The sequence below is a fragment of the Panthera leo genome, chromosome D3, assembly GCF_018350215.1.
Source record: "Panthera leo isolate Ple1 chromosome D3, P.leo_Ple1_pat1.1, whole genome shotgun sequence".
NCBI lineage: Eukaryota > Metazoa > Chordata > Mammalia > Carnivora > Felidae > Panthera > Panthera leo.
The window spans coordinates 91,696,331-91,721,576 of NC_056690.1; the positions used below are offsets into that span (position 1 = coordinate 91,696,331).

The window sequence follows — 25,246 nt, forward strand, 5'->3', positions numbered from 1 at the left end:
GTCCAAGCCCCGCATCGGGCTCTGTGCTGACAGCTCGGAGCCTGGAACCTGCCTCGGATTCTGTGTCTCCCCCTCTCTCTGCCCCTCCCCCACTCACGCTCTGTCTCTCTCTGTCTCTCTCAAATATAATAAACGTTAAAAAAAAAATGAAAAACTGTGTGGGGCCATAGACCTCCCTGCTGGCTCCTCCCGTCAGACCCCAATTCCTGGCAGCAGCTTCTATGGCTTCTGAGAACGCACAAGAATCCTAAGGGATGGTATCTGAGAATCAGGTTCCCGGGTTCAACCCCAGAGGCTCATACCAGTGGAACTGGCTTGGGGCCCTGGAAACTGCATTTTTGGGAAACAAGACCGTTGGATCTGCTGCCAGATGTTTGGGGAACACTGAGAGCAGGCGGAGGGGTCCGACCTCGTCCTTTACAAAGAAATGGAAGTCATTGAGAGTCCACCTGTCCGTCCCTCAGAGCTGGAATTACCACTCCTGAGCGTGGTAAACCTTGACCTGGGAAATCTCGACGGCTCTTTCGTGAATCCCACAGACTTTGGAGGTCCAGTATTTGTCAGGTCGTGCTGGGGGCGGGGGCAGCAGGGGGAGAAGGTGGCGAACGAGATTCAGCACCGTGTTGTAACCCCTGTTGTGGGGACACGTCCTGGTGCTGTGTGGTTAGCGTGGCTGTTGCTGGAGGTGCCCCAGTCTGGGGGGGTGGTGGCCGCCCTAACCAGAGCCCCATTTACCCTCCTTCCCACCCCCCCGCACACGACGGGTCTGCGCTACTTAGCGGCCGCAGCTGTGGACTCTTTGTGGGCTCTGCTTTCCCTTCCCAGGTTATAGAAAGCCTTTGCCCAACACGTGTGGCCCCACCACTGACTGCTGCTTCTCTTAACGGCAGAAGTTGCCGTTTAGTGGGGGCTTCCTGTGTGTTGGGGAGCCCACAAGACGGTACAGTTTGTTGTCCGAGATTAAACGCTCTTGGGAGTACATGGGGACGATGTCGAAATTCCGTCAGGGCGACGGGGACCGTGTGGGGCGCGCTGTCACACCGCGGTGGGGGCATGAGGACGGTGGGGTCACACAGCTGGTGAGGGGCCAAGGCCCCCGGTCAGGTCTGTGACTGTGTTCTGGTTGGAATAGCGTCTCCCCTGCCCCCCCCCCAAATTCACGTTCACCCAGAACCTCAGAATGTGATCTTACTTGAATAGGGTTTTTGAGGATGTAATTAGTCAAAATAAGGTCTTAACGGATTGGGGGAGGGGCCTACACCCAATGACCAGGGTTCTTACACGAAGAGAAGTGATCCAGAGACCCCGGGTGAGGGCAGGTGGTGGTGGGAGTGGAGGCAGAGATGCCTCCAGCTGCCAGGGAACAGCAGGGGCTGCCAGAGCCCCCAGAAGGCCGGACGGACGGAGAACAGACTCTTCTTCAGGGGCTCGGAAGAAATGAGTGCCGTCAACACCCTGCTTTCGGAGTTCTGGCCCCCAGAGCCGCCAGAGAGTGAATCTCTGGTGTGGTACTTTGTTTCAGCGGCCGCGGGAAACCGATGCAAACCCTAAGGGCCGATCTCCAGTCCTCAGTACTACCTAGTACAGTAGATGCACAGGAGGGTGGGTTGGGGGGGGGGGCGGTAACCCGAATTTAAGCCCCAACCTTGGCATTTACTCTTTGTGTGAGCGTTAGCAAATGATTCACTCTTGGAGACTCACTTTGCCCACTTGAACCACGGGGGTGACGAAAATTTCACCTGCCTCATAGACCGTTGGGTCGTGATTATCCTCCCTTTGCTTCAACACCATGTTTATTTTACGTGGGGCTTTTCCAGGTGCTGGGAATACCGAAGGAAGAGACGTAGTCCCTTCCCTTAAGGAAACTCAAGAGGTCAAACACGAGACTCCATCCGGCTCCTAGATAAATGCCTGAGGGAACTGAACGCACGTCCAGGCAAACGCTGGTGGCCTTCTTCACGGCAGCCCCAGTCGGAAGCGCCCAAACGTCCACCGCCTGTAGACTACACGACTAAAATGTGGTATATCCACACGCTGGAATATTACCCGCCCGTTGAAGGAATCAGGTGCCCATCTGTCCCCAAAGAACAGTAAGTACAGCGTCTGCCACCGAAGGACAAGGCTCCAAGGCCCGGGCAGAATTTCCTCTCTCCCCCGCCTTTCTCAGGCTCACCCGCGTCATTGAAGATAACTGTCCTCACCTCAGCCAGCAGGGGCTGCCCTCACCTCCTTGGGGTCTCTCCCCAGGAGCACCTGTCCGGGCTTGAGTAACTGGGGACTATAGCCTGGCCCGTGGTGCATCCGACAGCCATCCAGAGCCCCTCGTGTTTTCTTCTTTTATTGTAGTTGTGCTTCCCACTCCTGAAACTCTGATGGATGCTCGCGGATGCTCCCGGTTGGGGGATTTAGTATGGAGCCAAGTCGGTGGTTCCTCTGATTTGGAGACAGAAGTTCCGGCTGGCCGTCTCCCATTTCTTGTGAGACTGAAACAAACAGGAGAATGAAAGAAATCGTTATTGGCACTTGACAAGAGACAGGAGGTCGTGAGGACAGAAGAGACGTGGAGGGGATCTAGGGGAGGCAGCCTGAGAGGCGTCCCATTACGCCAACCAGTCTGCGGGTAAAATTTGCTCACAGGCTAACATGCCCCTTGAGATGGTTAATTTTGCGTGTCAACTTGACTGGGCCATGGAGCCCAGACATGTGAGCAGCCATTATTCTGGATGTTTCCGCGAGGGTGTTTTGGGATGAGGTTAATCCTTAAATCCATGAGCTTTGAGATTACTTTCATAGTGTGGGTAGGTGGGCCTCATCCAATCAGTTGATGGACACCTGACTGCCTCCAAAGAAGGAATTTTGCAGCAGAACAGCTTTTGGACTTGAGCCAAAACATCAGCTGTCCCCTGGGACTCCACCCTGGTGGTCCACTCTAGATTGGGGACTTGCCAGCCTCCACAATTACGGGAGCCAATTCCTTAAAATAAATCTCTTTCTATATATACACACGTCTTATCAGGTCTGTTTCCGTGGAGAGTGCTGACTAATACAGTCCTCTACAGATCAGACCGACAGCCATCAGATCCCTCAAGAGCAAATATCTGGGAAGCCCTCACGTATGAGGACCTCACGCCATTTGAGACGCTGGCCGAAGGCCAAACAGGACGGTAGGAAGACGCGACGAGCATCTGCTCTGGCCTCATGACAGCAGCAGAAGTTGTGAGCATCTCCTTCCTTGAAGTCATATGGATATTTGGGAGCTGATTCCCATTTTCATCCCGCTCTCCTCTCCGTCCGTCTGCCGTGCACTTTGCCGGGAGCTGCTCCTGGTGTGGTTCGCAGGCGTGGGCACAGTGGGGACGCACATGAGCGGAAGCTGAGTGTGGATGGAGCGGCACCCCGGTGCCCAGGCTTTGGGCTGCCACCTGTCGGGGAGGAGTGAGTGCACCGTTTGTTTGAAATAAGGAGAGCGACACTGTGTTAGAGCTGTTGTTACTCTGGGAAGCGAATGTCAGGGACAAAGAGAGAGAGAGACAGTGTGTGTGTGTGTGTGTGTGGGAATCTAGCAGTGGATTCAACAGGCGTTTGTTGTTCCCTAGTGTCTTGGCAGAATCCCCGAGGTGGGCTGTGTGAGTGGGAGTCAGTGAAGTGCAGTGAGATGCCGTGACCCGCCCCCGCTCTGCCTCTTGTGGTCTGAACTTGGGCATCAGACCTGCGAGGCGCCTACTGGAGGCTCCCCGCGGATCTGCCGCTCACTGACAGGAAGTGACACCGTGAGTCTGCTCCGGTCACCGTATTGTTGTCCAGTGCTAGAATCTCGGCCAGACTCTGCAGGCCGAGAGACGGCCGTGCCGCTTCCTGCTCTTTGAACTTCCAGAATTCCGGAGTTCCTGGCAGCCTTCTGTGACCCTCCCCCCACTCAGAACCATGCCAGTGAATTTCTTGTGCCGAGGTCAGCCAGGGGTGGTGGCTCTGGTTGCAGCCAGAACACTGATGGGCACCGTGGCTTTGCTCTGACGGCTGTGGGCGTGGCGTCCCAAGGCAGGAAGCCCTGATGCTCCAGAGCGAGGTGGTTTGACCATGAGAGAAGGCTGCCTGGAGGAGGTGTGCCTACTTCCTGGAAAGCATCTGGCCGTTCTGCTTCCTAAGACTGACCGAAAGTGGTGGCTCATTTTACTGGGAAGCCAAGAGGGCAGTTAAGACGTTTCCTGTTTCTGAAGATTTAGGGTTGCCCTTACCGCCTGCCATCTTGCTTTCATCCTGTACAAAGAGCCCCTGCTACCTATTCCAAACCTTCTGTCCTGGACAGTCAAAGGCTAGAAGGTTTTAATAGAAGGATGCTCACGTGACAGACTGCCCTTCCCCCAACAATACTGGAAGAATTACAAGAGGGTGGTGGTAAACGGAGCGCCTTTGGAGGAAACACACAAACAAGCATCTGCCATCGCATATTGTGCTAGAATCAGGTCAGATCCCACTTTGCACACAAATCTATTTGTTACTGGATCTACTTCGGAATCCTACCTGCTCACCAGGGTATAACAACATACTGTCCCACAAACGGAGGTTGTGACGTAGTAGGTGGCTTAGATTGTAGATTTTAGCTTTAGAATGAAAGCATCTCTTACCTCCCAAATCTGTGTTAGATCTCCAGACTCGAGCCTGTGTATCCTCTCGACAGGAGCCAGAACGCATCGGAGGGACCAGGAAGACGTGGGGAGGTGCGGGCTGGCACCTCTGGGAGTTGGGCTTAGGCGAGGCTCTAGGGCACTATTTGTGACTTTAAATAGCTCTCTCTGCGAGTTGAAGAGGGCTGGGCGCGGTAGGCTAGTCTCCAATATGATCTTGTTGTGTTCCGGGAAAAGTATACAAAGGAAGAAAGTGGAAATAGACCATATACTTTATTTTGTATGGTTTGTGCCAAAACATTCTGTTGTGAATTTTAATTGTATTTTTATATCTTTAACATTTTTAAAATTTATTTTTGAGAGATAGAGTGAGAATGAGCACGAGTGGGGGAGGGGCAGAGAGAGAGGGAGACACAGAATCCGAAACAGGCTCCAGGCTCTGAGCTGTCAGCACAGAGCCCGACACGGGGCTGGAACCCAGGAATGGTGAGATCATGACCTGAGCCGAAGTCGGATGCTCCACCGACTGAGCCACCCAGGTGCCCCTCTGCTGTGAATTTTAAAAAACTATTATCATCATCCTGGTTCACAGTTGCTTTATTTCGGATGGAAACTCACATATTTGATGATTCAGCCACTGGTCTTGCTTCTGCTCATTGTTATTGATCCTAATCATTAGGGTTTGAAATAATTTATGATCCTATTATACAAAACAGTAGAGAGCATACCCTCTGACCACAGCAAGTTATTTCCTGTGAAGAAGGAAGCTAACCCGCCTGTTTGGCAGGAGCAAGGCCTGGACCAGCCTTCCTGGATGATGGGAAAAACCAAGGATCTTGGGTAGACGGAAAAAACCAAGCTGATGGCCAAAATTATGGCTCATAAACACAAACGAAGAGATTTAAAAGAGCACATGAGATACAGGAATAATATTACAGATGCTCTCAGACCAGCTGCTCCCTGAAGCAGGAGAATTGGACCAGTACTGCCGAGGCCTTTATACGTTCTTCCCAGAGGTCACCCCTCCTCCTGGAGGTCACCGCAACCTAATTTTGTGTTCATCATTCACTTGACGTCCTTTATAATTTTCCCACATAGCGGTGTATCCTTAAGCCATATATTGCTTCCTCTTGCACACTTCTGAAGTCTCCATAAGTGGTACAGTGCTGTGGGCAACCTAATTGTAAGTTCAAGTTTGCTTGTGGTGTCACACGTGTGCTGGCATTTGTAGCTCTAAGTCCTTCATTTTCACTGCGATAGAGAATTCCGCTGCATGAAGACACCGTGGTTTATTTCCCCCAGAGGAGGAGATCGTTTTTCTCTTTTTAAGTTGCTCACGCTATCCCACTGTTTTAATGTTATTTATGCATGCACAGCGATGATTACGCATTGATTACACAGTGATGTAAGCCTGCTCTGAATATAGGCTCCAATACATAAAAGATTGGACTGTGACTTGGTTAGTTTCCTACATCGTTTCTTTGGGAACCAAAGAGTTGAGAAGCAGAACCGTCGCAGATCTCCTCCTCCAGCCTCACCGCTTCTCCCTTTAAAAACAGTAACCTTGTTCTTCAAATATCATCTCCTCCCCGTGTGACGCCAACTAGGTGTCAAAGCCTCAGTGACACCAAATGACATCCTTTGACCTCAGAACATCAGTTGATGTCAAATGTAATGTGACCGAAAGCCGAGTTTCTTTATTCGAATGATAATGTCATTTATGGTGTCTTGTCTTTCACCTTCCCTAATTGTCGTTATTAAAAGCACACCGTGTTTCTCATGCTCGTTTGTGAAATGGCAGAGCCCTTACTAACGTGGGTCTGTTAGGAAGAGCCCACGAGGATGGTTTCAAAGCACTTTGTGATGAACAGTGCGTTCTAGAAATGGGAATTGAAAATAATCAAGACATTCATGGATCCAAACAGGCCACAGAAACACCATAGCAACAAATGAACAATAATTGTGGCATTACAGGCTCTTTCCTCGGCTACATGCTTGTGCAATCAATGCTCACGCCGCGGGAGGAGCCCAGGTCAGATCTGGATGCCACCACCCGTGAGGATGCTGTGACGAGCCATGCGAGGTGGGTGATGGGCTGCTGGGTCCGGGAGGAAACATACGTGTGTGCTCCTCCTCCGGGCTTCCTGCCCGCTCATTCCTGGCCATCTCCCGGGCACAGAGATGTTGTACTTCTGGGCACCCCATGCCCTGAGCCGATTAGTCAAGTCGCCCAAGAAGATGTTGCTCTGAAGAAACTACCTGTTGCCCCAAAGATCTCATCTGGATGGACATACAGCGAAAGCCAGGGCAACAGACAAGGCTGTGAGTATAGCAGTGATGCAGTCCATGTCTTTCCAAGGCCAAAGTCAGGAACGCAGAGGAGGGCCTTGGCTCGCTTGGCCTGTAAAAGCTACCAGAAGAAGTGACATTTCCCAAGTTATTTTTGGAAATGGACACAAAGGTAGATGTGGCCCCAGCCCTGTTTCCTTATGGCGCACAGGCTAGAAAGGATTCACAGGCTCTGTTGGATTTGACCGTGATTGGAAACATAACCCTCAAGAGTCATCTCAGGAACACCAGGAAGACATCAGCGTAAGAAGGAAAGACTTCATTTTCTAGGGAAGTCTCTTGGCCTTACCCATTTTGACGATGTGGCGACTGGCTTGAGACGCCCAGGTTAGGGGATGTCTTCTCCAATGGTAGGGAGACCGCAAAGGGGCAGGTGCTGAGGACGGCAGACTCTTCCCTAGGGATCCACCAGTGGGGTGTCCTTCTGGAAAGAGAGACAGAGTGAATACAAGAGCAATGGTGGGGGTTGGGGGAACTGGTGGCTCCAGTTCCCTGAGGAGCTGGTGGCTGACTTGGTGACACTTCTGTAGGTGAAACCTCTCCTGTCTCCTGAGTCGGCCAGAATACCTGGTTTCATCAAGGTCTAGCTATTTTAGAAGTAATTCCTAGGCACTGAGTGATTTTAGAGCTTTTTTCCCTTTACCATCTTTGAATGGTAAACTGGATGCTCAGGCTTCTCAAACTCAGTTTGTTTCCATGGTTACAAAACACCGTGCTCTCGCTGACCCACAATGCATCAGGAGGGGCACGCTGGCTGCCTGGTAATGGCTATATCATTTTCCAAATTTGCAGACCTCCTTCACACTATCCAAATATTAGTAAGGTGGGTGCCCTCCTTAAATCAAATTTGCAGGGAGCAAGGAAGAGGATATTTGTGCTATAAATTACAATCCAGAAGCATTATCCCCCAATAAATGGAAATATTGAGGGAAAAGGTTGGGCAGCAAGAGAGTGTCACCAATTGCCATGGTGCCCTGGGGGAATTTCCTCTTGCCCAGGCTAAGTCCATTAGCCCGACTCTGTACTCGAGACGGAAGCCTGTCGGGGAGGCCTCATGCTCCCAACGGCAAGGGCCAGGCACCGCGTCTGAAAGATGTGGACACGAATCTTTTCCTTGCGAGCCACGGATAATTTACTCTCTCCTAACTGCAGCTGTCTTATCTGTGAAAGAAGGAACTCTCACAGGTTTGCTGAGAGGATTCAATGGGATTAGGAGACGATTTAGTACCGTCCGAATTAGGCACTCAATAAATGGTAACTGCTCTTCTCGGCACTATTATTTGGGAAAGTCGTCATTTCTGTGATACAAATGGTGCAAAGCGTGTTGGTGCACAGGACGGGTTTGGTGGGGATTTAGGATTGATGCTGGTGGTGGTGATGATGATAAAATTAGTGAGGTATTAAAAACAGAGGGCCTTTTTTGTGACATGGGTTGCATTCGCTCCACTTGGTGAAGGAGGCAGCGTAGCCCCATGGTTACCAGGGGTGGTCCTGGAGCCAGAACTTTTGGGTTCAAATAGTCGCACTGCTTCATAATGGACGTGTGTTCTTGGGTGCCTTACTCAACCTTTCCCGGTCTGGATTTCCTTCTCGGTCAAGTGGAGATAAGATATATACCTCAATGGGCTGTAAGAGCATTGGACGCACAAAGATTTGTCAGGGGCTTAGATGAGTGCCTGGTGGCGGGAGAACACAGAGCCGGGCACCGGAGAGCAGGGCACCCGGGACGCAGCAGGAGACCACCCTGTCCTCTGCACGCTGACATCCCTCTCTGTTCTGACATCCCTTTCCTGCCCCGTGGATGGATTCTCAGGCCGGTCCTCGTAAGTTTTCTGATCTCGTAAGTTTTCTGATCTCGCTTGAATTATACACGATCTTTTGGGAACTTCTCGAAGTAATAACAGCCTTATTTCAGAAACAAAAGTGCCCAGCCTCATACAGTAAAGTACCGAACTTCACTTAAAATTAAAGGGCCTTTTCCCCAGTTTACTCTGACTTGAGAGTGAATTTGTAGCTTTTGCTGAGGAGGTTGGTGGGGGCAAGCATCATGTAACTGACTTGTAGCCCCTCCTCTCAGGGCTCCCACAGAACTTGCTCCCTGTGAGGAACTGGGGGTAGCTGACCCCCGTTATCTCGAGGCCTTGGCTGAAGCGGGGATAGGAAGAATTCCACCTTCAACATTGTGATACATGCAGCAAGTATGAGGTCAGTGCTCTGAAAACATATTTTTCTTAAACGATAAATCCTGCCTGACTTTCACCTCCTTCATCAGGAGTTGAATCAAACGAGGCGTATACAAATTCTAATTTTCAGATACCGTATACATCCATTCCTGTTCCAATATAGGGGTACCAGCAAATAAAAATATTATTTTTATTTTGTTATTATTTATTTATATTATTATTTATTATATATAATATGTATTATTATTTTATTGGCAAATGAAAATACAGGACACCCAGTAAAATGTGAATTTCAAATAAACAGCAAATAATTTTTAGTATCTTTCCCATGGAATACTGGAGGCGTATTAATACTAAAGTATTATTCATTGTTTATCTGAAATTTAAACGTTAAGTGGATGACCCGTACGTTATCTGGCAAACCCGTTCCAATAATTCTTTTATCTGAGACAGTTCGGATTTCCAAGACTGTATCACTTAGAGCATTTCAGTCGCAAATAACAGAATACCCAGGTATAAGTGCCTTAAGCAGTGAGAAATCGTTATTGTCCCACAGAATAAGAAATCAAGAAGGAGACGGTTCACAGTTGGTTAGACAGGTAGCTCGGTGATGCCAGATTCTGGGTCACCCTTCTACATTTCTGTTGGTGTCCCTTCACCGGTCACATCGGCTCCAAAATTACATCCTCCCACACAACATCCCGGGACAAGGATGGATGTGACTCTACCCTGGGCAGCCCCTCTTTTAAACTTTTTGTGTTGAGATCATTGTAATTCCCATGCAGTTGTGGGAAATAATACAGAAAGGGCCCAGGCACTTTTCACTGAGTTTTCTCAAACGGTAACATCTTGCAAGATGATAGTACAATATCACGGCTAGGATACTGACAGAATAGGATTCACCAATATCCTGATTTCCCCAGTTTTGCCTGTTCTGACGCATAACAGAAACTTAACAAATCGTCGCCGAGGGAATAGATGAGTGACCAGCATTATCCACGGCACATCGGATGTGTCCATCTTCCGTATGTACGACTCTGGGTTCCTTGAGGTGAATGTGGTGTCTCCAGGGTCTGGCTCATAAAAAATACTCAAGACGTGCATTTTTATGGGTGAATAAAGAAAGGGTGGGTGACCCCCACGTGTTCCAATGCTTTCATTTTGTAGATGAAAGAACTTGGGCCCCAGAGACAAGGAGTTCTTTAATTTGTGTTCTTATTGACGGGGCCCTCGCGCATTCCGCTCATATCATCGTTGTCTGTCTGGGATTTGATTGTCCCAGAAGGCAGTGACCTTGTCTGTCAAGTTCAAGTTCACTTTTCGCAGACTTAGTAGTGGTGCCTGGGGACACTCAGACTGCGTGAAGGTGAAGGAGCGCCGGGAGAACGGAAGGGCAGCCTCACCCACGCCCCCGCCAAGAGGAGGGACTCTGGACTCACAGGGTGCACTTGCCCTGTGACAGCAGGCAAGCTGTTCACCTCTCGGTGCTTCGCGTTCCTCACCTGTGAAATGGAGGGCAGTAACTGTGCAGGGTGAGAAGAAGGCGCGAGAGCCGGCTCTCGGTAAATGACCCCTGGGGCCGCCACGGGGCCTGCTGGTGTCGGCCAAGAAGGCTCAGCGCTTCTGCTCGCTCCACCAGAGCTCCGGTGAAGGGGCTTTGCGGCCTCACGGTTTGCCAGGAGGGCGTCAGCTACAGGCTGGGGGGAGGGGAGGAAGCCCGCGAAAGGAACGAGGGAGGTTGGGCGTCTGGCTGGACTCCCCTTCCACGGGCTCTTCCCCGGGGAGGACTGTGTCCCTGGTCCCGTTCCTTCCGGAACCCATTTTCTCCCTCCATCTTCTCTCAAGTTGTTGTCTGCGAGGAGATGTGGATCTCAGCTGTTCGAAGCTACCCAATTAATGGAGAATGTTGGAATCTACTCAACACTAAATCTACTTGACAGCTTTTTAATGTCTTTCATCTGGAGTCCCAAACTTCTTTAAAAGGAAAAGAATTTCAGCTCTGACCGATGGCATCAGGAACTATCAAGGACCTTCCCTGAGGAGACACAGTCACTTCCTATCCGTAAATTAGTGTTTTTAAGCCTCTTGCCCATAATACCTGAGTAAAATCACTTGGGGAATAAATGCTATTGTTCACATCAGATGAGGAAGCCCGGATGCAGACACCATGTTCCAAATAATGGAGTGAATATCTACTTTTTGAAGCAGAAGGGAGTTCAGCTCTTTGGTCACACCCAGCGGGAAAGACCCAACCACCTGGGCCAGATCAGTATCTCCCCTTCAGTAAGAACGACAACCAGTTAGCGTGCGGAGTGACTTTCCACGGAGTCACTCCGTCCGCACAACACCCCAACTGGGGAAGGGCCACGGCTATCTCTATCCCACATTAAACACCGGGATACAGAGCCTGTGCCACACGCGTCACATCACACAGCAGGGAGACGGGGCACCAGGGTCTGAATGTCCTGTTTTGCCGCAGCGTCTGCCCTGTGCTCCATGGAAGCCCTGGTTCCGCCCGCGTCCCGCATGGAAAGCCCCCAGAGTGCAGTGACAGGGACCGTCACCAGTAAAACTGGGAATGAGTGTGAGAGTCAATATTCTCTTGCCAGCACGGCAGAAATACCTCCGTTTCAAAAAACAGAAAGGTCTGGATATGGAAAAGGCATTGCTTTTATTTAAGAATCTATACCCAGATGTTCCAATGTCCAGATTAGAACAGTGGTACCAATGGCTCCAGGGAAGGCAGTATGCTATATTTCTCCTAAGCACATTTGATTTTTTACCAGTCCTTTGGGGAAAATAAACTTTGTCTCCCTCATCTGCTTACTTACAATATATTTTCGGAAGCAACTGATTATACGCTGGGCATAAAAGTGAACTGTTTACTAAAAACGTGCGTGCATGCTGCTGCTGAAACCTTCATGCCAGGGGACATGTGTTGGTGATTGAATCATTTTTAGGATCGCAGTTCTGCAAGCACATCAGACTTTGGTGGTGTTTCTTGCAGTGTTGAGCGTGCAGGAAGCGGGAAGGGGCAGCAGGGCGCTGACCGTTCGGGTTGGTTCCAGTTTTTCACCACCACGGGGAGAACAGAGACCGTCCAGAGACTCCTGAAGTGGACCCTCCTCCTGTTGAGACATCTCCCTTGTCCCCTGCTTCTCTGAGCACTGCCCAGTTCTCACTGCAGATTAAGCCAGTGATATTCTAACAACGTTATGACTGAACGGAACACAAAATAAGTGTCATAGGATAACACAGATCGACACATTTGTATAAAAATATATGTCAACTGCTCTTTCAAATATGTTCTAAATTTAGGCAATGGAAGTTATGATTAGTTTTCGATTCCAAAAGGGTAGAAGTCTCTCTCTCTCATACGGCCCCTTTCTTTCAACATTTCTAGGATTTCTCTGTCTGAGTGGTGTTGCTATTTACTGTCCGCGGTGTCGGGCTGGGACGTTCTGGCCCGACCGGCGGTGGCCTGGGTCCGATCGCCGGCCTCCCCGCGGCCTTCGTTGACTCTCAAAGGGTGAGGCTGTGCCCTCCTGGCTCCGCAGAGACGCAGCCGGGGAATCACGGTCGCTGGAGAGTCTGAGGAGTGAGGCTAAAATGGGAAGTGATGGTAATCGCTGTTCATAGTACTTCGGAGCACGCTGTACTCCTAAGTCCTGCAAGCAAGGACGGAGGTAGGATAGTCGCGACACAACGGGGCGCGTTGTCTACAAGGACATCAAGAGAGGACCGCGGGCAGACTCTTTGGGGGGTTAGCGGGGACCTCCTTGTTCCTTGGGAGAGAAAATAATGTTGGGAAACTTGCACAAAAATACCGTGTACTGCAGGGAAGCCATCGCTGCTTTTTTTTCCCTCTTCCCCTCCCTGCAGTAGGTTTCTCCAAAGACCAGACCTGAACAATTTCAAGGTCACAAAAGCTTCCTCGCGTGGATGAGGGATTCCGTTCTCTCTCGGCCGGGGAGAAAATGCTGCACGTTGTCTCACGGCACGGTCCCGGCAGGAAGGGTCTGCCTCCGTGGGGATAAACGCCGAGCTCCACCGAGTTAAATCTCTCAGGAAGTCCGAAGCCGTTAACCAGACGTGCTAAGTAAGGCAAAAGAGATTAAGCCCCAGGGCTGTCTCGGTGGGGTCCATTTACAGGCACCACATGAAGAAGAGGTGGCCTTTTTGGTCGAGTCGCCCAAGCTCCCAGTTCCATCCCGTGACGCTGGGGCGTTTAACTCCGTTACCTTCTGGAAAAACAATTCAGCTGACCACAGACCACCAAATAGCCTTGTGGCCTACACGGGAGACGGGATTTCCTCTTCCAGAATGTTGGAGGAGTCAAATCAGACAGAGGCTGTAACTAATCTGATCCTCGGCAGGAAGGAACAGAGGGAGGTTTACAGATAAATCCCTCCTTGGTAGATGGCTTGGAGGAATCAGTCACAACACACCCAGAGGCAATATTTACAGGGGAGACAGAAGAGGAAGGAAAAGCAAAGAAAAAGAACCTTAGAAAAGCAAGCATATGTTCCGTTTCACATGGTGGGCTGACCGGATGCGTGTTCCTTCCTTTTCCTGAAACCCCTGCAGAAGAATTCGAAGAGTTTTATTCACGGTAACAAAGATAAAGGGGGAGAAGACAGCAGCAGGTGAGGTATTTCGACAAGCGTGGGGAAGGCAGGAGCAGACGGAGCGGTGGCAGACGAGTCTCTGCGGATGAGGATTGACAGGGAGAGGCAGCCCAGCTGCAGGAACCCCCGGGAGGGGCCCCTCCGGCGGCGTGCTGCCCAGCAGGTGAGGACCTAGGTCGTCCGGCCGGCCGGCAGGAGAGTGAAGGTTCATGCAGTGGAGAAAATGATCAGCGGTTTCTCTGAATGTGGTAAACAAAGGCTTGGCATGGGGAGTGGGCTCCAGGCAGGAGATACTAGAAAAAGCCCCTGACCGTGGGAACCCCTCCCTCACCTGCTCCCAGCTGGTCCAAATCTGGTGTGGGTGACCCTCCCCGCTGGCAGGGGGAGAGAACGAAGCTCACCAAGACGACAATAAGAGAGAGGTGATGGACGAAGAGGACGCACGACTTTGCTGCAAAATGTGGACTCACTGCTCAACGACAAAGACACAGCCGAGAGCGGGGGGTTCCCGCTGGGGACCAGGACTTAGACGCCTGTATCCGTGGACCTGCTGTGTTTGCGAGAACAGCCACACCCAACCGAATGTTAAAATTGCAGCCGCCAACAGTCAGGATCCACCCAGATCGTCAAGACGGGTCTTCGTGAACAGAGTTACACAGCAACGAGCTTCGTGAGGGGCCACGGCACGGGAAAAATAAGAAATATTAACATTTTTCAATGACATTAGGTGAAAGCAAAAATAAAAGAAAATGCCATTCCCTAAAGAGGAAAGCCAAAGAACAGAGTAATTGTTTTAATGTTTGAGCTTATTATTTTTGCTAAAGAAAACTTCTGTCAACACAACTGTGAGATGCCCAGGGGAAAGTGAATCATCGAGTGTCCCCTTGGAGAGGATGCTCTTCTTCGGGGAGCCTGGTGCTGTATACTCTGGGCCACTCCAGGCACTGGCGGGCGTCACTAGGGGACGTGAGCCATCCCGTGGGAAGTCCCAGGGGACAGACAGGATCTCCTGAGGGTCGGCAGAAGAGTCTGACCATCTTATGAAAGGGATGACCTCACACCTAATTACAGACTGCTCATCTTGGAATCAATATCTGGGACGATGCTGGGACGAATCACTGGATGATCAATCGGCCATCAGCTCGGAGGGCAGAAGACACTAGGAAGGAGCCGACAGACGTTTCTGAGAGGGAAACTCTATTTTTTTTTCAAGGCCTCGCTCCAAGTCTCAAGGCTGCAAAGGGCTGGGGCCTGGGGGTCAAGCACTGTGGTTACCAGGGAATTAGCTAACAGAAAGAGAACCATTGCAGAGTATTAAAGAGTATCATCCCTCGGTTAGTATAAATAGCATATTTAGACACAATTCCCATTTAGGCAATCTTCCTAATGTGAACGACGAACGACACACATATATAAAAGGAGATGGAATTTAAAGAGCAAAACCCTAGCAAGACTCCCCCCGGACAGCAGGAGCAGCGAGGGTCCCAGGGCCCCGCGAGGTCACCAGTTTCCATGAGGCTATTTGTTTCCTACCCGAGTCCAGAGGGGCCTCCATGTCCAGATGGAGCCGCTGATCGATGTCACACGAGGAGGACGCAAGGCGAGGAGCAGAGTGAGAGCTGGAGAGGAACTTCATCCCGGTGGAAGAATGGCTAGCATTAACCGAACTTTCTTTTTTTTTTTTTTTTTTTTTTTTTTTAATTTTTTTTTCAACGTTTTTTTTTTATTTATTTTTGGGACAGAGAGAGACAGAGCATGAACGGGGGAGGGGCAGAGAGAGGGAGACACGGAATCGGAAACAGGCTCCAGGCTCCGAGCCGTCAGCCCAGAGCCCGACGCGGGGCTCGAACTCACGGACCGCGAGATCGTGACCTGGCTGAAGTCGGACGCTTAACCGACTGCGCCACCCAGGCGCCCCTTAACCGAACTTTCTACCCACCACGCAATGTTCCAAGCACGGGAGTCCTGTAATTCACGTGACCCAGATGACGACCCTCTGACCCAGGGACTCTTATCCTCCCCACATCACCAGTGGGGCCTCTGAGGCCCCTGAGAAGCGAAGCAACTTGCCCAAGAGCACACAGCTGGTAAGAAGCCAAAAGGAACTCTGTTAGCTAAAATTCAAGAACACAAGGGAAATGTTCGTTCTTTAACGTCTCTCAAACTTATTCACGTGAACGATTAATATGTCCAACGAAATATAATTACATATGGTATTCGGGGTAGATCGCATAGTACAGCTGCTTTCACTTCTAATGAAAAAAGGGCAACAGGTTTCAGAGAAAATTAAAAGGCATTTTTAGAGAAGACAGACATAAACATTAAGGACATTCAAACCTGTTACTTTTGGCTTTTATCCTGCACAGGAGAACGCCCAGCCAGGTCCAATTTCAGCGGGACAGATTGACTGCCTTTGAATGACTCTGAACCACTAAAGTGGTGCCTGAACACAAGGCGTTTAAGATCTGAACTTGGGGACAGAGGCTGACTTGTGCCCATGGCTTATAATCTGGTGGTGATGGAATTACAGGCGTGGTGCAGGCTGCCGGCCGGGAGAAAGCACAGAGGAGACGAGCACAGAAGCACCAGGAGAAGGCAGTTCAGCACCAGCCTGGAGCCCTTTCCCCATCTCTTCCAGTGCAGGGGCTCCCCGTGTGTCGTGTGTACCCACGGGCACATATGTGCCCTTGGGATATGGAGCCAGCGGGGTAGGTAAGCCACCACCAGGGCTTGGAGCGCACACCAGGGTTTTCCGTGCTCTCTCAGGTAGAGCCCCTGTAGGCGTCCTCCAGGCTGGGCAGGGGAGCGATGGATGGACACGACACCTGTGGGCGTATTCTGGGGGCCCCGGCAGGAGACCACCCCTGGACAAGGTTTTGCTCCTTTGCGTGTGTTGCGTTTTACAAGAAACTTGATGTGAAACGAAGACCACACTTCCCTTGGTCAATGCTGTGCCTCCACGAGGCTCCAGTCCCAAAGGGAAGCTTCTGGAATGTGCAGAGCAGCTAGAGCTAGAAGGAGACAGAGGGCTGCCACAGTCCACTGTTAAATCCCGCCACGCCCGTGCTGCCCAGGCTGGCCCGCTACGCCTAGGACAGTGGCACTGGCTGCATGTGTGTACTAGGGATGTTAAATCACAAGTGACTGTCCTTTGAATATAACGTGTGTGCTCTTTTTTTTTTTTTTTTCAGACCTGCTATCAAACTGAAGTTTGGCGACAAAAGCAAAAGTGCTGACAATACTAGCCGCCAGGTCCTGGGCATCTCCAGTTCCAGGCACCGCGCTTTGTCGCAAGGGCTCTAACCCCGCAGGACAAGGAGTGTTATGCTTGTCTCACAGAGGAAGCAGCTGGATATGGTCAGTCGTTTGCCCAGATCACACAGCACCAAAGTCACAGGGCTGGAGTGAAATGTGAATGCCTCTAATTCCCAAGGCCAAGTTCATGCTGGTGCGCCCTGGTACAGAAGCCCTCCCAACAGGGTTTGCCACGCTCGGAAAAATGGGACTACGGAGAAAGAACAACTTTCAACAAGGTCTAAGAAAATGATAGAACACAGTCCAGAAAACATTTCCAATTTGGGGCTAGGACAGAGTGGACACGCATCTCCCGATTAGTCCCAGTAAGTACAGCAAAATCTCTGGACCTCATATGTGAAACAAACACAGAAAGACTCTGAAAGGCAAAGAGAAAAGCCAGACCAGCTAGATGTGGTGGTGAGTTCATACACCTTGAACCACATCCTGGAGAAGCCAGCAACCCAGGAATGCCAACGGGCATAGGTGCAAAAGTCCCAAGAAGAGCCTGCTCTCTCTGGCCACAGGGACCCCCTAGCAGGACAGAGTACTTTGACACAGTCACGGACCTATCCTGTCCAAACGCAAGGAGAAATGCATGGCCTCACCCCTACCCCACCAGCAAGGCCAAGACCAGAATGTTCACCACCACCTAGTGGGAAGAAGGTGGTCAGGGGAGGCCCAGCAGAGTTGGTACCATCACGACGTGCACCTGGCAGTGACGAGAGCCTGGCTAACTCAGTTTGTCGAAACAGTAAAGGCAAACGGCCAGTGGGGAGACTACAAGTCAAAGACGGGCTGCTGATGCAGAAATTGCAAATGAGACCCAGAACCCCATAACAGAATAGTCAGAAAGCCAGGTTATCATTAAAAAAGTTACTCCTCATACCAACAACCAGGAAAATCTCCGTTTGAATGAGAAAATACACCCAAGATGTATGATACCAAGATGACAGAGATGTTAGAATTATCTGGCAAGGATTTCTTAAGCAGCCACCAAAACAAAAACAAAAACAAACAACAACAACAAAACCAAAAACCACCCTGGATCAACGAACAATTACAAACACACTTGAGACAAATGAGAAAAAAGAAACTCTCGGCAAAGAAAGAGAAGACACGACGAAGAGCCACGTCGGGATTTTGGAACTGAAAAATGTGATTATCCAAATGAAAGACTCAGTGGGGCCTCGGCATCAGAACGGAGAGGACAGAGAAAGAACCAGTGTACTTGAAGGTGGGGTGACAGAAGTCACCCAGTCTGAGCAGCAGAGAGGAAGTAGACTGGAGTGAAGGAGCAGCCAGATCAGAACGTCAGGGACCTGAGGCCAGAACAAGACATCACATTCCTGTCACGGCCCTGGGGTGGGGGTGGGGGCGGGGGCAGGGAGGTGGCGGGGAGAGGGGAGGCTGAAGAAGTGTTCAGACAAACAGGGATGAAAAGTTCCCAAATTTAGCAAAAGATGGAAATCTGTAGATTCAAGAAGCAGAGGAGACCCCAAACATTGCAGAATGAAAGACCTACAAGCCACGATGCATCACCATCATACGTCCCCGTAAGGGGGTTCACATCGCTAAGTGGTAATAGCATTTCATTTTTTCTATCAAAGAATGAAATAATGGCATAATTAGTTTCCATTTAAGAGAGAGTGATTTCCTACGACATCTCTGAAAGCATATTAACTAAATGTGACATTTAGTAACCACGTAAAAACATAAATATTATAAAAACAAATCAGTTGGTTTTTAAAGAACAATATGCAAGAATTCCAAATAGACCATAACTGTGCTTTTTGTCTGTTTTTGTTAGTATAACACGAAGCTAATTGCCCATCTATATTTTAGTACGTTTGATGAGCCAAAACCAAACAGGATATGGTATTTCATTTAAAAACGTGTTTGTCAACAAAACATGCTTTTATCAGATAATCATTTTGAAATGAATTAAATGGGGAACGTCACTTTCTCCATGGGGACAGCTGAAGTGTGTCTTCAGATGTACGAACGATGATCATTTGTGTCAAAATGAACGTTCGAGTGCAATCGCTAATGACATACTGATCAAAAACCACTTTTTGAAGTTAAAATTCCTCCTTCATTATGCATCATACAACAGGGATGGTATGATTAAAAAGAAAAAAAGAACCTCTCCCAGGATTGAGATTAGACATCACTGTGCAAGAGGTTTGCAAGGCCGACCAAGGTCGGGAAATTGCGCACATCCCCTGACCACCTTCTTCCCTCTAGATGGTGGTGAACTTTCTGGTCTTGGCCTTGCTGGTGGGGTAGGGGTGAGGCCATGCATTTCTCCTTGCGTTTGGACAGGATAGGTCCGTGACTGTGTCAAAGTACTCTGTCCTGCTAGGGGGTCCCTGTGGCCAGAGAGAGCAGGCTCTTCTTGGGACTTTTGCACCTGTGCCCGTTGGCATTCCTGGGTTGCTGGCTTCTCCAGGATGTGGTTCAAGGTGTATGAACTCACCACCACATCTGGCAGTAATAGGCTCCTTGGTTTGTCCCCAGCCACAATGTGCCCTCCCTTCTCCATTTCCTTGCCGTGGGATGGGATATGGCTCGGCGAAGAGAGCTCTCCATTTAAACTGAGATGCTCTCTTTGGCTCCCAGGTCACTTCCTTTCCAGCCTCGTATTCACACCAACCCGAGAAAACAGTGGTGACAACGAGCTACGGGACTGGGGAGGAGGGTGTGGAGACAGGAGGGGGCAGTGAAAGCCGCGGTTTGGAGAAGCATGTGTGTCCGAGGGCAGAAAACACAGGGTTCCCAGATACGGACCTGACTGGGCTCAAGATGGCGTGAGTGTTTGGGGCGAGGGAGCTCAGGGGACCGTCGGTGTTGACTCTGCGTGCGTGCACGCTGGCCTGTCTGGACTCGTGCACAGGCGCGGGAGGCTCTTGTTCACACTCACGCGGATATGTTTCGTTTCGCTTTCTGTCAGCGTCATAAGCTGCCGAGCGGAGTCAATTAGCCATCCCGGGCGTCTGTTCTGGGTGAGCGATGTTTCCTGTTTGTGCACCACCTAACACCAGCACTTGCCTTCATCCTGGGAGCAGAAAACGAGTCCGTCTCTATGGAGTCCTGAGCACCGTGGCCGCCGTGTGGCACGTGGGAGGTCAATACCCCAGACACAGGTGTCACATCAGGCTCCAGCGAAGTCTGCACGTGGCCGAGAGTTCTCTGCAGGTTTAGTTGTTCCATTCACTTGAACCTTGGACGTCCTGCTCCCCTGCCCGCCATTCATTTTACTCTCCCACAAACCGAGTGTCATGAGAAAAGCCCAGAAGACGCCCGGGGGAGAAGAAGCCCCCAAACCAGGGCTGTGGGAGGGATAAAGCTGGCTCTTGGCAAAGAGTGTGGGTCACAGGCTGCTGGGAGACACGCGTGCGGACCCTCGGCCCCAGTGTGAGCCCCCAGGAGCCCCCGGGGAGCAGAAGGTGCCCCTCGGAGCCCAGGGCTCCTGCCCTCACAGTGGGGCTCCCTGGGGATCCGCCAGCCCCTCCAGGTACCCACGAGCAGGGAACCGCAGGCCCCGGGCCCCGGCCTCCCGGTGTCGTGGGGCGGATGGCGGAAGGATAGACAGCTTCTGCCTTCGTCCGCCTCTGCATATTCCGGAAAGGGGCTGTCAGCTCCTCAGGCTCCTCTCCAGACAAAGCAACCCTCCCTGGATGTTTTCGAGCCGCCCTCCTCACTAAACCTCAGCGAAACAGGGAAATGATGAGCTGTTATTCTTTGTCAGCTTGAGGCTTTGTCCGCATTTTCAACTCCTCTAGCCTTTGAATGTCATTATAAATTTTGTTCGCCATCAGGATTTCCAATTACGAAAAGGTTCATGCTAAAAGCAGGGTCGGGTGGGGACAGGGCGGGGACCACCCTCTGTAGAAATGCTGTGTGTTCAAAGGAACGTTTCCCACTAGTTTTGCCAAAATTCCCTCCGATGCCGTGGCCTCTCCTCATTACTTGGAATGGTTCTGGAAGCGGAATGGGGTTTCCACGGCTTTCTTCCCACCCCTGTCCCCTGGGGAAGGGGCGGGGACATCTCAAGCTTCCAGTGAGCTTGGAACCTCGCGTTTGTATCGCTAAGCTCTCAACTGAAATGTAAAATCTTTTTATTAGCTTTGAAAACATATGCTACTTACATTTTTGAAAAATATCCAAGTAATCCAAGGTGAAAGAAAAACCATCATCCTGCCAAGGCCTAAATTAGGGTGTGTCTCCTACACACAGGACTATCCAGAAACGAGCCCCCCGCCCCCACCAGGGTCTCTGTGGCTATTTGCACGTGCAAGTTCACGGCCTCACAGAGCCATGTCTGGGGAGTCCGCAGGTTTGAAGCAGCTGATCCTCGAGAGGCCGTTGAAAGTGTGAAAACGCATTTATTTGCTTGCTCAGGGGAAGTTAATTCTAAAGAGCACTTTTGCTTGTCTTTACGACTTGAAGGCGCGGAAGTCACGGGGGCTCCCCTCCGTGGAAACGCTGTGAGTGACTCATCACCTTTGGTTGTCTTCCCAGGCTACAGAGAACCACGGCGGCTGCGAGGAGTCACACGGAGAAGTCTCGCCCAAGGCCCCAGGTGTGAGAGCCCTGGCCCCCAGGGCTCCTGTGTGTATGTGCATGTGGGTGCATGTGTGTGTGTGTGCATGTGTGTGCATGTGTGTGCGTGTATGAATTTCTCTCTTCTTACAGGGATACTAGTCACTGGATCAGGGCCCACCCTACTCCAGCATGACCTCCTCTTACCTTGATTACATCTGCAGGGACCCTATTTCCAAGTCATATACACAAGCACCGGGGTTAAGACATGAACACTGTTTGCTGGGGGCATAATATGCCCCACAATACTGTCCCCTGAGCTCCTTATCTATAAAGATGGTGAGCTGGGCTTTTATAGCAGCCAATAGGACAGCTCCATAAGATCACCTGACCCTCCTAAAGCAAAGAGGAAATCCAAAGAAGGTCAGGACTGCCCACAGCCCTGTGCCCCTCTCTGAGCAGCAGGCCTCTCCGGGCTCCTGACACAAGTGCCCAGAGCCCTGTAAGTTATCACAACGTGCTCACAGCCACCACCCACACCACCAAAAGACAGGACAGGTCGTTCGTTACATAAACAAGACAGACAAGACTAAGCGAATTTGCCAAGGGTCCGAGGGCATGGTGAGGGCCTAAGAACACCAGAGAAACAATTTAATATATGGAAATACGACTGGGTGTCTTCTGGGAAACACAGAGCCCTCTCTAAGCTCTCCCCTCCAAGACGAGCCTCGCCCTTCCGCACCTGGCAGGGCTCCCCAGCAGCCGGCCGGGGACTTTACCTGTAAGACCAGTGACCACTGGCAAGGCTGCAAACGTGGTCAGGAGGAAGCACGTTTCTTCAGGAGGCCGAGAGAGGCCGGCGGGCACCTGAGAGAGAGCTCGGCAACTCAGCCCCCAGACCCAATCCCTGCTGCGGGCGCTGAGCTGGGGACGAGGCCGGGTCCTGGCCTGAAGACCCGCACCGGCCTCTCCAGTGCCTGGAACGGTGTCTGGATATGAAGGCGGGGTGCACAGATAGATGACCTGAGGGAGAGCTCGCGGTGGGGCTCACGCACATCAGCTCTCGGCAGTTCCGTTCTCGTAGTTCTCTCGTAAGATACAGCTGCCAGCACACGCGGCCTCGGGCCCGGTCTCCCAGGACAACAGGTGCCACAGCCCCACCGCCCCGCCCGGACCAGCCTCCCTGCCAGAGGCATGTCTTTGGATGGAATGTGCAGCGGACATGTGTTGACTGGGGCCACCCAACGTCACCTGCCTGCTGCCAACAACTGCCCCTGATGCCACGCGGGGAATTCATCCTCCTGGCCCTGTTCTGGTAGAACTGGTGCTGTCGCCCCAGGCTCCGGCGCGGACCCGAGACCCAACCTGGGCATTTCATTCCCGACTAGGGACGGGTCCACCTGCCGGGCAGATGCAAAACTTGGACAGGCCAGGGATGGTCAGGAGACTCATTCTGATAAGTCATTACTACTGTAAGAGTTATTCAGTGAGCGGGTAAATAATAACAATGACAGTGATGGTGACCATGACAACAGCAGCTGAAGTACTGAGCGCTCTTGTATCCCAGACGCTGTCCCAAGAAACTCATGTACCCTAGTTCGTTTAGTTCTAAAGCCAGCCCCATGATGCAGGCCCACGTCCTTCCGGGTACAAGGGTGGGGATGGTGACAGAGTGGAAGCGTTGCTCAGAAACAAGCATTCTATTCCCATGCCCTGGAGTTTTGTGGTTGGAAGAGGGGATCCCACAGTTTGTCTTCTTGGGCAACTCATCTATGAGTTGTATGTGACCAAATGTTCTTTTCACCATAAATAGTTCAAAGAAGCAATTTGTGGTAATGTGACTCTTACATAATGGAGATATTTTCCTCTCTCAATTTTTACAATTAGTATCCAAACTACTAAAAGTTAAAGAAAATTTTGCGTTCATGAAATTTGAAAGCAAGGGATCTTTGCTACCTGATATCTAAAATATTCACAGTTACTATATCCACCTACCCATCAGTACCCATTTAACAATGTCAATATCATAGTCCCACAGTGCCCTAAATTTCCTAATTTAGGATAATTTAAAAAGGGCTGTCAGTATAATAGCATACTTTTTATAACTGTGGGTGAGGATAAGAAGTCAGCAGAGAAAGGTGGAAGAAACAAAGGAATCTGTCATTTAAGGTTCATACCTCAGGAAGGCTGTTCACACCTCATGATGACTATTCACACCTCAGGATGACTGTTCATACATCAGGAAGACTGTTCACACCTAAGGATGGCTGTTCGCATCTCAGGAAGACTGTTTACACCTCAGGAGGGCTGTTCATACCTCAGGATGGCTATTCACATCTCAGGATGACTCTTCATACCTCAGGAAGACTGTTCATACCTCGGAAGGGCTGTTCATACCTCAAGATGGCTGTTCGTACCTCAGGATGGCTGTTCACATCTCAGGATGACTGTTCATACCTCAGGAAAACTGTTTATACCTCAGGAGGGCTGTTCATACCTCAGGAGGGAGGGCTGTTCACATCTCAGGATGGCTGTTAATACCTCAGGATGGCTGTTAACATCTCAAGATGACTGTTCATACCTCAGGATGACTACTCATACCTCAGGAAGGCTGTTCACACCTCACGATGGCTGTTCACACCTCACGATGGCTGTTTATACCTCGGGATGACAATTCATGCCTCAGGAAGACTGTTCACACCTCAGGAAGACTGTTCACAATTCAGGATGGCTGTTCATACCTCAGGATGACTATTCATGCCTCAGGAAGGCTGTTCACACCTCAGGATGACTTTGAGCAAGACTGTTTTGGAAACTAGAAATACTTTTCTATTCTAACAATAGCAGAAATTGCTGTCTGAACTTGTAAAAAAAGGGGGAAAAAACCTAAATTGCCAGAGTCCCAGATCTAATTATTTTGATAATTATCAGAAGAATGACATGGAAATATCTTGAATGCAGTGATTCGGAGCTCTTTGTGGGTAAGAATTGTGTGTGTGTAACAGCTTCCTCGACTTATAATGCACATTCCATTGAATTCTCCCACTTAAAGTATACAATTCAATGGTTTTTAATATATTCACAGGATTGTGCAAACATCCTCTGTATCTAATTTTAGGACATTTTTGTCCCTTCTGAAAGAAACCCTGTTCCTGTATGCACCAGGCCCATTGCGTCACCCCAACCCAGCCCCCACTCACCCGCTCTCTCTCTCTCTGGACTCACTTGTTCAGGACCTTTCATGTAAGTGTAATTCTCCAACATATGGTCACTCGGCGCAATGTTTTCAAGGTTCATCCACAGTGTCGCACGTGTCATACTTCAAGCCTTTGTATTGCCAAATAATAGCCCATTGTACAGGTATAACACAGTTTGCTTCTCCGTTCATCCATTGACAGACATTTGGGTTGTTTCCACTTTTGGGCTATTATGACTAATGCTCCTGTGAACATTTGTGTACAAGTCCTTTTGGGACACACGCCTGTCTTCGTTTCCCTTGGATATATACCTAGGAGTAAAGAATCGTAATTAGTGAGGAAAACTTCATCTAGACAGTCATGCAAACTTGTATGTTAGCAATAAGCAGTCTTTGTTTCTTCAGACAATTCTTATTTCTTTATAG

General features: G+C 50.3%; 1 long non-coding RNA gene across 2 annotated transcripts; it reads right to left on the bottom strand.

Annotated features, from left to right (window-relative positions):
- Positions 1–1,791: 1,791 nt before the first annotated feature.
- LOC122203762 lies at positions 1,792–24,797 on the bottom strand. 2 transcript variants are annotated; one of them, XR_006195325.1, is made up of 3 exons: positions 23,802–24,797; positions 7,264–7,398; positions 1,792–2,483 (listed from the first exon to the last, which is right to left on the bottom strand). It is a non-coding gene; the product is annotated as an uncharacterized LOC122203762 (long non-coding RNA). The 2 variants fall into 2 exon arrangements; XR_006195324.1 differs by lacking the exon at positions 23,802–24,797 and adding an exon at positions 7,542–7,731.
- Between the last annotated feature and the right edge of the window lie 449 nt (positions 24,798–25,246).